A 15,220-nucleotide genomic window follows, 5' to 3' on the forward strand; every position below is an offset into this window, starting at 1 on the left:
CCTCCCCTCCCCTGCCTCCCTCGCCTTCCTCCCTCCCCTTCCCTCCTCCCCTCCCCTTCCTCCCTCCCCTTCCCTCCTCCCCTCCCCTTCCTCCCTCCCCTTCCTCCCTCCCCTTCCCTCCTCCCCTCCCCTTCCTCCCTCCCCTTCCCTCCGCGCCGCGTCCCGGACACTGCGGGCTGGTCCCGCGCCCCGCCAGGGCTGCCGGGGTGTGCTGTTGGGGAGCGTGGCGTGGGCAGGACCACGCTGGACACGCAGTTCGCGTGCGGCCGCTCCCCGAGCAGTGCGCGGCGTGGACCTGATCACGCTCCAGGACCTGGACATCCGCCACAGCGACGGCTTCGCGGTGCTCTCAGGCGTGTGCAGCGAGGCCTCGTTCCCGGCCGTGAGGCCGCTGCGCGAGCGCCTGCGCTGGCTGTGGGAACCCGGGGCCGTCCCGCGGGTGCTGTTGGGCACCCAGGCCGACCCGGACGCCGAGCGCCAGGTGCTGACAGCGCGGGGCCGCGAGGAGCGCTGCCCGTTCCCGGGGGTCAGGGCCAAGAGCCAGCGGAGGGTGGACCAGGTGTTCACGCTGGCGGTGCGCGAGACGGAGGCCCTGATCCCGCCCGAGGCGCATGCCCGCCAATGGCCAGCACACGAGGCTGTCGGAAAGGTTCATCGGCTAATTTGCCACAGTTGGTTTTCAATACGTCCATCCCTTTTCCTGATTTCCAGAGCTCAGTATTTCTACCCAGTGCCTATTTATTTATTTATTTATTTATTGAGACAGAGTCTCACTCTGTCGCTCAGGCTGGAGTGCAGTGGCGCAGTCTCGGCTCACTGCAACCTCCGCCTCCCAGGTTCAAGCGATTCTCCTGCCTCAGCCTCCCGAGTAGCTGGGGTTACAGGCGCCTGCTACCACACGCAGCTGATTTTTGTATTTTAAGTAGAGCTGGGGTTTCACCATGTTGGTCAGGCTGGTCTTGAACTCCTGACCTCGTGATCCGCCCGCCTCAGCCTCCCAAAGTGCTGGGATTACAGGCGTGAGCCAACGTGCCCGGCCCCTAGTGCCTTTTTAAAGAAAGTTACCAAGCCGTAAACAATTGGTGACTTGCACGTATTGACTCTAACGAGTACCTCAAGCTGTCTGGGAATCTGCAATATTTGGTGAAAACTTTGCAACTCCGTTTAGACAGTGCTATAAGAAGAAACCAAAAATCGCTGTTTTGGGGGTTTTTGTTTTGTGTATCGAGAGTACTGCCTTTTTCTTTCTTTCTTTTTTTTTCTTTTTTTTTTTTTTTGAGACCGAGTTTTGCTCTTGTTGCCCAGGCTGGAGTGCAGTGGCACGATCTCGGCTCACTACAACCTCTGCCTCCGGGGTTCAAGCCTCCCGAGTAGCTGGGATTACAGACACGTGCCACCACGCCCTACCTTATCTTTAGTAGAGACGGGGTTTCACCATGTTGCCCAGGCTGGTCTTGAACTCCTGACCTGATGATCTGCCCACCTCAGCCTCCCAAAGTGTTGGGATTACAGGCGTGAGCCAGCAAGCCCAGCCTTGCCTTTTCCTTCAAGTAGAATTTGTTACTGTACTTTTCTTCTCCTTCTTCTTTTTTTTTTTTTTTTTTTTTGGTGATTAACATCTTCTGAGCTGCTTCCAGTATTGAATTGATTGAAATGAATGAGAGTTTGAACTTCGATTCCATGAGGTTTTCAAGCGTTTCCCTCTCCTTTACAGCACTGAATTGCAGCAGTAATAGTATCCTCTCTGCATTTCTAAATATAGTTATGGCCTACATAGCATTGGTTTGCAAAGGGATATTGTATACCTTGGGAGGGAAAAAAAAACAACTGTGTGCTCACAAAGATGGATCAACTGTGCCTTTGCCTAACTGACATCTAGTCGATTTCTGCATCTGCACATTGAATGAAAATAAATTACTTTAGAAGCTTATACTTTTTTTTTTCTTTTTGAGACGAAGTTTCGTTCTTGTTGCCCAGGCTGAAGTGCAATGGCGCGATCTTGGCTTACCGCAACCTCCGCCTCCCGGGTTCAAGCGATTCTCCTGCCTCAGCCTCCTGAGTAGCTGGGTTTACAGGCATGCATCACTACGCCTGGCTAATTTTGTATTTTTAGTAGAAATGGGGTTTCTCCATGTTGGTCAGGCTGGTCTCGAACTCCCGACCTCAGGTGATCTGCCCGCCTCGGCCTCCCAAAGTGCTGGGATTACAGGCATGAGCCACCTTGTCCGGCCCTGAAGCTTATAGTTTTTAATATTCTATAATTCCTGAAGTTTTCATACTCTGCCTCTTGGCTTCTTATTTTTCAGGAAACAAGTTAGTAACTGAGGGAAAAAGCACCACGATCTCCTGGTGCATTGTTGCAGAAGTGCTTCGGCAGTCAGTGTCTTTCTTGTTGTTTGCCAGATTAAGATCTTTTGTCTGCATATCTGCATAGCTTGACAGTAACTCAGGTACTGACCTAGAAGTAAAGCATGTGAGAATGTTTTTGGATCATACACTTTTCACATAATAACAAATTTTTCTCGAATTGGTTTAACAGTATCGTTTTATACTTTTTAAAATGTATCTTTGATATGAGTTGTTTGTCATTTGAAAAAGTTAATGATTTTTACCTCCCCAGCTGCAACATATTTTTCAAATTTAGGACCCCAACTTAACCATTTGAACATCCTTCTTAAAAAAAAATAAACAAGAAAGCTCACAACTATGCCTGTGTTCTGAACTAGTTAATTTTGTTAACGGAATGTTATTTATATAGTGATGGTTAGAGAAGGCTCTGGTCATTTCTATTTATATCGTATGTGATGTTTTACTAGAAAAACAAGTTTTACTTTAACATTAAAAAAAAATACGTTTTAGAACCTAATGGCAAGTTCACCTCCACAGAGGGCTAGGCAGGGACTGTGCCCTGGGTTTTATCTCTTCCTCTCCCTCCTAGGACAGGTTGGGGGTTGGGATGCTTACTTTTGAAGCTTGAAACCCGGCTGACTCACTCCCCTCCTGACCTCTGTCTTCTGGGGTCCCTCCTGGCAAAGCCCTCAATCATCTCTCTAAGGGGGCATATCACATGTGGGGAGGGGCCAGTGACGGGTGGGGAGCTTCTTCCTTGTCTCAGCTGTCGTCGTCCAGAGCTGCCCCCTCCTCCTCCTGGAGCAGAGGAGAAATACAAGGTTGTTCACTGTCTGGATTGGGCTGTGCAGAGAAAGCCCAGGGAGAAGAAACAGCCTCCTGTTCCCACCACCATGACAGCAGGGAGCTGGGCCCCCATGACTGCAAGCTGGGAAGTCCCCTAGCCCCCACCCCAACAGCCCTGCCCTTCTGATTCTCCACCTGCTTGTGCTGAGGCCTCTGGAGAGGTTTTGTGTCCTTGGATCCCAGTCCTTCTGGATATCAGGCCTCAATCCAAGAAAACATTCCCAAATAGCCGTTTCCGCCCTTAGATTCCCTGGAGGAACTCAGACACTCCCACTCAGATTCAAGTTTTCAACTTAGAGTGAAGCGGGTTTCTGGCTGACTAGTCAATGTTAGGGATGGCCAGAGCCACATGGCCAGCTCCTGTGACCTTGCTTTCTGAGTGAGCATGGACGCACACAGGCACACATGAAATTAAAGCCCTACATGCTGGATTGTCCAGCTTTTCCTGCGTGTCAAATTTCTAGATTTTGTATGTCACACACAAATTGTCTCAGTCCCTCCAGAGGCAAGGAAGCCTGCAAGAACTCCAAAGTGAACTTGCCAGCATCGAATACAACCACCTGTCAGAGCGCTCGGGGACCTGGAGGCCCCATTCGCAGGCGATGGACCTGTGGAGCAGGGGCAGGCTGACTTGCGAGCTTGCAGGTGGGCAAACCTCAAGCCCTCCGCCATTCTCTCCTCCTGGCTGTGGGCTCTGTCTGCTCAGCACCACCAGGGAACGCCAGGCCAGGAATGAAAGTCAAGGAGGCTGCGACATTAACGACCCACAGTACAGGTGAGGCTTCTGCCTCTCCCAGTTATCCACAGACTTCTGACCTATGTATTTGGTTTCAATTTGTATTATTCAGATTGCTGCTGATACTGAGAACTCATGGGGAGGGTTTAAAATGACATGTGTTTTCCTTTTTTGTGAAATGTCTGATCCTTTTGCCAGCTTTGAAAATTTTGTGAACCACATTAACAACCCGTCTATAAAATAACGGAGGGAAAAGGAGAGAAAGAAGATAGTTTCTCTGTGTACACATCCACATAACAAGGAAGAAAATGCTCATGGCTGCTACAGTCCTTGTCTCTGAAACTGGTCATGAGGCCATGGTTGATTTTTATCACTTATTTATTTATTTATTTTTGAGATGAGTCTCACTGTGTCACCCAGGCTGGAAGGGTGCGATCTCGACTCCCTGCAATCTCCACCTCCAGGGTTCAAGCGATTCTGGTGCCTCAGCCTCCCGAGTAGGTGGGATTACAGGCGTGCGTCACCATGCCTGGCTAATTTTTGTATTTTTATTAGAGACGGGGTTTTGCCATGTTGGCCAGGCTGGTCTTGAACTCCTCCTGACCTCAAGTGATCTACCTACCTTGACCTCCCAAAGTGCTGGGATTAGAGGCATGAGTCACCACACCTGGCCCATAGTTGATTTTTTTTTTTTTTTTTGAGATGGAATCTCATTCTGTCACCCAGGCTGGAGTGCAGTGGCACCATCTCAGCTCACTGCAAGCTCTGCCTCCCAGGTTCACGCCATTCTCCTGCCTCAGCCTCCCCAGTAGCTGGGACTACAGGCGCCCGCCACCATGCCTGGCTAATTTTTTTTGTATTTTTAGTAGAGACAGGGTTTCACTGTGTTAGCCAGGATGGTCTCGATCTCCTGACCTGGTGTTCCGCCCTCCTCAGCCTCCCAAAATGCTGGAATTACAGGCGTGAGCCACCGTGCCCAGCCCATAGTTGATTTTTAAATTGTGTAGTATAAGCACACATAACATAAAACTTACCATCTTAATCTTTTTTTTTTTTTTTTTTTGAGATGGAGCCTGGCTCTGTCGTCCAGGCTGGAGTGCAATGGCACGATCTCGGCTCACTGCAACCTCTGCCTCCTGGGTTCAAGCAATTCTCCCTGCCTCGGTCTCCCGAGTAGCTGGGATTACAGGCACCCGCCACTACGCCAGCTAATTTTTGTATTTTTTAGTAGAGATGGGGTTTCGCCATGTTGGCCAGGCCGGTCTTGAACTCCTGACTTCAGGTGATCCACCCACCTCAGCCTCCCAAAGTGCTGGGATTACAAGTGTGAGCCACCGCACCCGGCCACATTATTCTTTTTCAAGGTTACTTTGGCTACTCGAGGTCCCTTGAGAGTCCATATGAATTCTAGGATGGATTTTCTATTTCTGCAAAAACTGCCATTGGGCTCTTTGATAAGAATTGCCTTGAATCTGTAGACTGCTTTGGGTAGTATTGACATCTTAACAATATTAAGCATTTCAATCCATGAACATGAGATGTCTTTCATTTATTTGTGTCTTCCTTAGTTTCTTTCAGCAATGTTTCATAATTTCCAGTGTACAAGTCTTTTGCCTCTTGGTTAAGTTTATTCTTAGGTATTTTATTCTATTCAATGCTATTGTAAATAGAATTGTTTTCTTAATTTCCTTTTCAGGTTGTTCATTGTTAGTGTATAGAAATGCAACTGATTAGCTGGGCACGGTGGCTCACGCCTGTAATCCCAGCACTTTGGGAGGCCGAGGTGGGTGGATCACCTGAGGTCAGGAGTTCGAGACCAGCCTGGCCAACATGGTGAAACCCCGTCTCTACTAAAAATACAAAAATTAGCCAGGTGTCGTGGTGGACGCCTGTAATCCCAGCTACTCCAGAGGCTGAGGCAGGAGAATTGCTTGAACCCAGGAGAGAGAGGTTGCAGTGAGCTGAGATTGCCCCACTGCACTCCAGCCTGGGTGACAGAGCGAGACTCCATCTCAAAAAAAAAAAAAAAATCTGATTTTTGTGTGTTGATTTTTGTATTCTGAAACTTTTCTGGATTTATTAGTTCTAACAGGATTTTTTGGTAGCATCTTTAGGGTTTTGTACGTATAAGATCATGTCCTCTGTGAACAGAGATAATTTTACTCCTTCCTTTCTGATGTGGACACTTTTTATTTCTTTTTCTTGCCCAATTGCTGTGGTTATTATTTTCAATATATGTTGAACAGAAGTGGCAAGAATGAGTGAGGATCTTTGTCCTGATCCTAAGCTTAGAAGAAAAACTTTGTCTTTCACCATTGAGTATGATTGTTAACTATGGACTTTTAGTATATGGACTTCATTATGTTGAGGTAGTTGCATTCTAGTCCTGTCTTGTTAAATGTTTTTATCATGAAAGGGTATGATTTTTTTTCAAATGCATTTTTCTGCATCAATTGAGATGATCATGTATTCTTTTCCCTTCATTCAGGTAATGTGAGGCATTATATTGGTTGATTTTCTTATGTCGAACCATTCTTGCATTCCAGGAATAATCCCACTTGGTCATGATGTATGATCCTTTGAACGGGCTGTTGAATTGTTTGCTAGTATTTGATTTTTAGATTTTTCTTTTTTCATTCCATGTTTTCTTTGCCCTCAGCCAGGCCCTGGTTGGTTGGGGTTCTTCATCTAGTAGTATGACCCAAATGTTCATTCATGAAAGATCTGAACTTTCAGTAGGGTTCTGCCATTTTTTGGTTGGTGTTGTTTTTGATAACATTTTACTGTTGGAATGGGAGTACCAGGAGGTGCCTCAAACAACATACTGAGTCACTAAGTATAATAGTGAAACAAACCAATTCCCCTCTATCACCACTTAACTCCCAAACTCCTATATTCTGGCTGTGGGAAAAACACCACCATATATTAATCACTGAATAAAGATTATATCAAAAGCTGTAAGATGGGGGCCCATCCGATCAGGGTGGTGTCTCCCAGCTGGTGCTAAGATAAGTCTTTGGTAGCCCATCCAACCATTCTGTCAGGCCAGCTGCTCTTGGGTGATTGAACAAAAAGTAGGATCATTGAATTCCATGGCCATGAGCCTATTGCTTCAATTCTTTTGCAATGAAATCAATTCCTTGATCAAAGAAATGTTTTATGGGATATGATGAAGGTCCACAGGGCATTCTGTAATTCTGTGGATGGTGGGGCTGGCAAAAGCATTACAGGTAGAGACAGCAAATCTATATCCAGAATAAATTCCAGTGAGGACAAATTGCTTTTCCTTCTGTGATGGAAGGGATCTAATGTAATCAATGTAATCTAATGTAATGTAATCTAATCTAATCTAAGGTAGGGACTACAGGCACCTACCACCATCCCCAGCTAATTTTTGTATTTTTAGTAGAGACAGGTTTCACCATGTTGGCCAGGCTGGTCTCGAACTCCTGACCTCAGGTGATCTGCCCACCTCGGCCTCACAAAGTGCTGGGATTACAGGCATGCGCCACTGCACCTGGCCACCACTCTTCTTTAGGGCCACCCTGAGTGGGACTGAAGTGCTGTAGCCACCTACTTCTGGACCATCTCTAAGCCAGGATGAGATTCTCCCCCCTCAATCTACTGGTCATAAAGACCTCGCTGTGTGGTCATCGGTTTGGGTTGTAGGAGAGGAGACAGTGCAGAGTGGGGAGGGGGACACACTTTTGACAAATGCATTTAACAAATGCATTCGCTACATGGTCTACTTTCTTTTTTTTTTTTTTTTTTTTTTTAATTTCTGAAGTATTTATTGATCATTCTTGGGTGTTTCTCGGAGAGGGGGATATGGCAGGGTCATAGGATAATAGTGGAGAGAAGGTCAGGAGATAAACACATGAACAAAGGTCTCTGGTTTTCCTAGGCAGAGGACCCTGCGGCCTTCTGCAGTGTTTGTGCCCCTGAGTACTTGAGATTAGGGAGTGGTGATGACTCTTAAAGAGCATGCTGCCTTCAAGCATCTGTTTAACAAAGCACATCTTGCACCACCCTTAATCCATTTAACCCTGAGTTGACACAGCACATGTTTCAGAGAGCAGGGGGCTGGGGGAAAGGCCATAGATCAACAGCATCCCAAGGCAGAAGAATTTCTCCTAGTCAGAACAAAATGGAGTCTCCTATGCCCACCCCTTTCTACACAGACACAGCAACAATCTGATCTCTCCTTCCTTTCCCCACACTTCCTCCCCTTCTCTTCAACAAAACCGCCATCGTCCTCATGGCCCGCTCCCGATGGTCGCTGTCTCTTCGGAGCTGTTGGGTACACCTCCCAGACAGGGCAGCCGGGCAGAGGCGCTCCTCACCTCCCAGACAAGGCGGCTGGGCAGAGGTGCCCCTCGCTTCCCAGACGGGGCCGCCCGGGCAGAGGCGCTCCTCTCCTCCCAGACGGGGCGGCCGGGCAGAGGCGCTCCTCACTTCCCCGACGGGGCCGCCCGGGCAGAGGCGCTCCTCGCTTCCCAGACGGGGCCGCCCGGGCAGAGGCGCTCCTCAGTTCCTCCCAGACCGGGTGGCAGCCGGGCAGAGGCGCTCCTCACCTCCCAGACGGGGCGGCCGGGCAGAGGCGCTCCTCACTTCCCCGACGGGGCGGCCGAGCAGAGGCGCTCCTCACTTCCCAGAGGGGGCGGCCGAGCAGAGGCGCTCCTCACTTCCCAGAGGGGGCGGCCGGTCAGAGGCGCTCCTCACTTCCCAGACGGGGCGGCCGGGCAGAGACGCTCCTCACTTCCTCCCAGATGGGGTGGCGGCCAGGCAGAGGCGCTCCTCACCTCCCAGACAGGGCGGCCGGGCAGAGGCGCTCCTCACTTCCCAGACTGGGCGACCGGGCAGAGGCGCTCCTCACCTCCTAGACGGGGCGACCAGGCAGAGGCGCTCCTCACTTCCCAGACGGTGTGGCGGCTGGGCAGAGGTGCTCCTCCCTTCCCAGATGGGGCAGCCAGGCAGAGGCGCTCCTCACTTCCCAGACGGTGTGGCGGCCGGGCAGAGGTGCTCCTCCCTTCCCAGATGGGGCAGCCAGGCAGAGGCGCTCCTCACTTCCTCCCAGACGGGGTGGCGGCCAGGCAGAGGTGCTCCTCCCTTCCCAGATGGGGCAGCCAGGCAGAGGCGCTCCTCACTTCCCAGACGGTGTGGCGGCCGGGCAGAGGTGCTCCTCCCTTCCCAGATGGGGCAGCCAGGCAGAGGCGCTCCTCACTTCCTCCCAGACGGGGTGGCGGCCAGGCAGAGGCGCTCCTCACTTCCCAGAGGGGGCGGCCGGGCAGAGGTGCTCCTCACTTCCTCCCAGACGGGGTGGCAGCCGGGCAGAGGCACTCCTCACCTCCCAGACGGGGCGGCCGGGCAGAGGTGGTCCTCATCTCCCAGACGGGGCGGCCGGGCAGAGGTGCTCCTCATCTCCCAGACGGGGCAGCCGGGCAGAGGTGCTCCTCACTTCCTCCCAGACGGGGTGACGGCCAGGCAGAGGCACTCCTCACCTCCCAGACGGGGCGGCCGGGCAGAGGCGCTCCTCACCTCCCAGACGGAGTGGTCAGGCAGAGGCGCTCCTCACTTCCCATATGGGGTGGCGGCCGGGCAGAGGCGCTCCTCACTTCCCAGATGGGGCAGCCGGGCAGAGGTGCTCCTCACTTCCTCCCAGACGGGGTGGCAGCCGGGCAGAGGCGCTCCTCACCTCCCAGACGGGGTGGCCGGGCAGAGGCGCTCCTCCCTTCCCAGACGGAGTGGCCAGGCAGAGGCGCTCCTCACCTCCCAGAGTACATGGTCTACTTTCAAAGCTGCTGAAGACAAGAGTTTGGTCACATGTTTTCGTGTGACAGTGCAGGGCTCACCAGCCTCCCAGCCTGCAGAGATAGCTTCTTGCTGCCGCTGACATCTGGGAGCTGGCCTGGCATCTACATTTAGGCCATGGTGTTCTCCTGCTGAACATAAATAATTTCACAGAACACAAACATCAGACATGGCCACTCTGTGACTATGATGGATGAAGATAAAACAAGAGCACTCTGCAGTCATGTCTAAACATAGATGGAAATACCAACACTGTCCAAACCACATCAAGTCATCGAACCTTGGCCAACAGCAGTGATGACTGCTTCTTTACCAATGACAACTTCAGCTTCTCTCTAGTCTGCCTTCCTTCTAGATAAGATTTATTACGATAGGCCGGGTGCGGTGGCTCACACTTATAATCCCAGCACTTTGGGAGGCCGAGACGGGCAGATCGTCTGAGGTCAGGAGTTTGAGACTAGCCTGGCCAATGTGGTGAAACCCCACCATTTCTACTAAAAATGCAAAAATTAGCCAGATGTGGTGGTGCATGCCTGTAATCCCAGCTACTCAGGAGGCTGAGGCAGGAGAATCTCTCGAACCCAGGGGGCAGAGGTTGCAGTGAGCTGAGATCGCACCATTGCACTTCAGCCTGGGCGACAAGAGTGAAACTCCGTCTCAAAAAAATAAAAATAAAAAAAGATATATTATGGTAGTCAATCATGTAACCTCCTGCTTCCTGAGCATCTAATCTAGTGCAATCCCTGCTTCCTCGAGCTTCCTTCACCTCATGCAAGCCCAAAGCGAAGCCCTTTCTTTTATTTTTTTAATTTTTGTGGGTACATAGTAGATGTATGTATTTATGGGGCATATGGGATCTTTTGATACGGGCATACACTGTATAATAATAACATCAGGTAAGTAGGGTGCCCATCACCTCAAGCATTTATCCTTTGTTTGCAGGCCCCCCAAGTTGCCTGCGGTTCCCTCATGTTGTTGCAAATGACAGGATCTCATTCTTTTCTGTGGCTGAATAGTGCTCCATTGTGTACATGCACCACATTTTCTTGATCCATTCATCTGCTGATGGACGCTTAGGTTGCTTCCAAATCTTGGCTATTGTGAACAGTGCTGCAGTAAACGTGGGCGTGCAGACATCTCTTTGATACACTGACTCCTTTCTTTTGGGTATATACCCAGCCGTGGGACTGCTGGATCATATGGTAGCTCTATTTTTAGTTTTTTGGGGAACCTCCAAACTGTTCTCCATAGTGGCTGTACTAATTTACATTCCCACCCACAGTGTACGAGGGTTCCCTTTTCTCCACATCCTCGCCAGCATTCGTTATTGCCTGTCTTTTGAATAGAAGCCATTTTAACTGGGGTGAGATGATATCTCATTGTCATTTTGACCAAATCTAAGCCCTTTCTAACACCTTTTTACTGAGACACCCCGTGGCTCCCTGTGGTGGGTGCTCTCCCTCCCTGTGATGAGCAGTGAATTGACCTTGTTCAACCTGGAGGTCTTTAGCTGCAGGTGCTGGCCTGGCCCCAGCCTGCTGCCTGGTGCTGAGGCCGCTGGTTTCTGGAAGCCGATGCTGTGGCAGTCGGGGTGCAGGAGGCAGAACCCCTGCAGGGACTTTAAGCAGGGCTGATTTACCAGATGTAACCGGGGCTTACAAAGCTACCGGAAGGGTTGGAGGAGTCGGTTCTGGGCCTAGCCTCTGAACATAACTTCCAGAATCAATTTGTTAAGCCGGTCCCAACTCCAGAGGGGACTGTAGGCAATGTGGGGGGACTGCGTACAAAGGATACAGACATATATATACACACATATGTACACTCACACATCTATGGTGTAAAGTGGCAGCCATGACAGTCTCTTCACCTGACTTGTCTAGAAATGCTCAGCTCCTGAGGCAGTGACCCTAGAGGGACAGAGTGCATCTGGGAGAAATGTGGAAGGGTCAGCTGAGTCCAGTGGGCTCACACGGAGAGAGAAAGAGCAGGATCTGTGATTGCAGGGAAACGGGAGGGGGGTCGGGGGCTAGGGGAGGTGGGCCTGGGTCCCGTGGGCACAGTTGGGTCCAGGAGTGGGTGTGGGAGTGGGGCGGGCTGTGGAGGAATAGCTCACGCAGGGAGTTGGTGCATTTTCCCCAGTCGAGGTCTGACATGCAGAGAGGCCGAGACCCAGGCCAGCAAGGGAGCCTGGGACACTGCCGGTCCCTTGGGAATCCCCAGCCTTTTTCCTGACAGCCCAACGCCCTGTCAGAGAACAGCAGGGCAGGGGACAGCTTTGGGACAAAGATTCACTATTGAGACGTGGATGTGTCTCCACACCCTACCCCCCTCCCCGCTCCGACAGCAGCAGACCTGGAGCCTCCAGGGCCACTTGGGAAGGCAGGACTACAGGGAGAGGTGAGAAAATCAGCTTTTTTCCCCTCACACACCCCTTCTGGCACTGAAGAAGGTCGTCACTGGAGATGTAAGGTGACACCACCATGCAGGAGAGGGGAGGCCTTCACCCAGGTTGCAGTGCAAAGGTGCAATCACAGCTCGCTGAAGCCTCAAACTCCTGGGCTCAAGTGGTCCTCCCACCTCGGCCTTCTGAGTAGATGGGACTACAGGTGCTCACTACCGTGCCTGGGTAATTTTTTTTTTTTTTAGTTTTTGTAAAGGTGGGAGTCTTGCTGTTTTAGCCAAGCTGGTCTTGAACTCCTGGCCTGAAGTGATTCTCCAGCCTCAGCCTTCCAAAATGCTGGGATTATAGGCGTGAGCCACCGCGACTGACCTGCGCTGCACTTTTGAAAGCTCCAAAGGCTTACAGGTGTAAACGCTGAGGTTTGTGGTAGACAGTCTGCAGAAATGACCACCAGCTATTCCCCCTGCACACAAAAGCTGCAGCTCCCATAAGGAGGTGAGTCTATTTCCTGTCCCTCAGAATCGGACCTGGCTGTTGACTTCCTTTGAATAATAGAATGTGATATTGTGTCAGTTCCAAGCCAAACCTTTAAAAGGACTGACAGTCTCCTCTTTTGTCCTCTTGCAACTCATCCACCACATAAATAAGCTCAAAGCTAGACCCCTGGATGACAAGAGAGGATGCAAAGAGAAAGAGAGAGTTCGCTAGCCCCAAGCTAATCCAGCCATCCCTGATGAGGCAGCAGCTATGTGAGTGAACACATGGATATTCCATCCCCAGCTGGGCTCCTAGCTGAATGTAGGGCATGTGTGGCCTAAGCCAAAACCATGGAAACCAGAAGAACCATCCAGCTAAGCCCAGCCAACACTCAGAATCATAAGAAATAATAAATCTTTTAAATTTAAGACTGCTAAGCCTTGGGTTCATTATACAGCAACAAATAATCAATACAGAGTCCACAGCTCACCAAGATTAGGAATCCAGGTAAAACATCTGCTGCTGTGGGCTGGGATCTCAAAAGTTGCATCCTGGAAGTGAAGGTAAACTAAGTAAATCAGCCTTCAGAGAGACTGAAACCCACTTTTAGGGAGATTTTTCAGGAAAATCTCAAGCCCTAAAATTAGATTAAGGTGCTCTTTTATTGTTAGTGCTTCCAGGCATCTGGATGAAACCATTGAAATTCTTCTGGAGGAAGAGAATAACCCAAGTTTCAAGTTATTTCTACAGAGGATTTATCTAGTGCATAATAAAAGATAAACAGGTCCATACTGAATAAGATTAAAAAAAAAAAATCCGAGCAACAACAAAACCAAACAGATAACAACAGATCCATAGAGACCCAAGATACTGGTTTAATAAGACACAACTGCTTTAAAACTGCTATGCTTAATTGATAAATGAACTATAGATTAAACACAGGTGAAGAGAAAAATCAATGAACTGAGAGATATAAAATACATTATTCAGAACAGACCAAAAAAGTAGTAAATAGAGAAGAGGGAGAAGAGACAAAGGTAGGGGAGTCTCACATAGGTGGAATCTGAGTCCCCCAGAAGGACAGAAACTGGACCAGAGCAAAGCATTTGAAAAGCAAATGGCCACAAATTTTAAAAAATGAATGTGGCCGGGCACACTGGCTCACGCTTATGATCCCAGCACTTTGGGAGGCTGAGGTGGGCAGATCACTTGAGGTCGGGAGTTCGAGACCAGCCTTGCCAACCTGGTGAATCCCCACCTCTACTAAAAATACAAAAATTAGCCAGGTGTGGTGGCACATGCCTATAATCCCAGCTACTCGGGAGGCTGAAGCAGGAGAATCACTTGAACCCGGGAGATGGAGGCTACAGTGAGCCGAGACGGCACCACTGCACTCCAGCCTAGGTGACAGGGCCAGACTCTGTCTAATAAATAAATAAATAAAAAATAAGGGCCAAATAAAGACACTTGCAGCAAAAAGGAGTTTGTCACTAACATTTACACTAAAGCAAATTGTAAAGGAGGTGTTTTAAGCAAAAGGAATCAGGAACTGACATGGATTTCTGTCTGTCTTGGTGGGGCTGCAGCTGCTCCTGAATTTCCTTTCTTCATTGCCTGCCCCTGTGGACATTCCACTCCAGCATCAGACACAGAGACTCTTGCTTGAGTTCCACTTAGTAGATACAATCTGGACAAAGCAGTTGCAGTGTCTGAGGGAGCCCACTGGATGCAGCTGACCCTTCCACATTTCTCCCAGATGCAATCTCTGTTCCTCTAGGGTCACTGCCTCAGGAGCTGAGCATTTCTAGACAAGTCAGGTGAAGAGACTGTCATGGCTGCCGCTTTACACCATAGATGTGTGAGTGTACATATGTGTATATATGTCTGTATCTTCAATGAGGGCCAAAGTATCCAGTGTTTTTTTTTTTTTTTTTTTTTTGAGACAGGGACCTCGCTCTCTCACCCAGGCTAGAGTGCAGTGGCACAATTATGGCTCACAAAAGCCCCAACCTCCTGGGCTTAAGTGATCCTCCTGTCTCAGCCTCCCTAGTAACTGGGACTACAGGTGTGCACCAGCAGGAGCTGATTGTGTGTGTGTGTGTGTGTGTGTAGAGGTAGGGTCTTACTATGTTCTCCAGGCTGTTCTCAAACTCCTGGGTTCAAACAGTCCTCCCTCCTTGGCTTCCCAAAGTGCTGGGATTACAGGCCTGAGCCACTTCACCCAACTACAGTATCCAGTTTCTAAGTTTGTTCTTAAATGAGCTATGTGCTGGAGGGAAAAAGACAGAAGGGAAGCTTTGTCTACTCTAAACCAGATTGTAGAGGTCTTTTGTTTGTCCCCCTTGGGGTTTTTCACCAAGGGGCCCTGGGCCTTTGGAATGAGCGGGTGGGCCTTTCCTGGACAGGCGGAGGAAGCAAGTGCAAGGTGAGCGGTGGGAGAACCTGCAGGCCCCCTGCTCCCAGGGGAAGGGGAGGCGGCCTTCAGGGGAGAGGCCATATGGGCGCCCAGAAACTGGAAACTGCGTCCCTGAAGGTTGCAAGCCCTCTGGACAGTTCGGGTCACCCCCGAGTGAAGAAGGGCGTTGAAGACACATGGAAAA

Source organism: Pongo abelii, chromosome 15, assembly GCF_028885655.2.
Source record: "Pongo abelii isolate AG06213 chromosome 15, NHGRI_mPonAbe1-v2.0_pri, whole genome shotgun sequence".
NCBI classification, from domain to species: Eukaryota; Metazoa; Chordata; class Mammalia; order Primates; family Hominidae; genus Pongo; species Pongo abelii.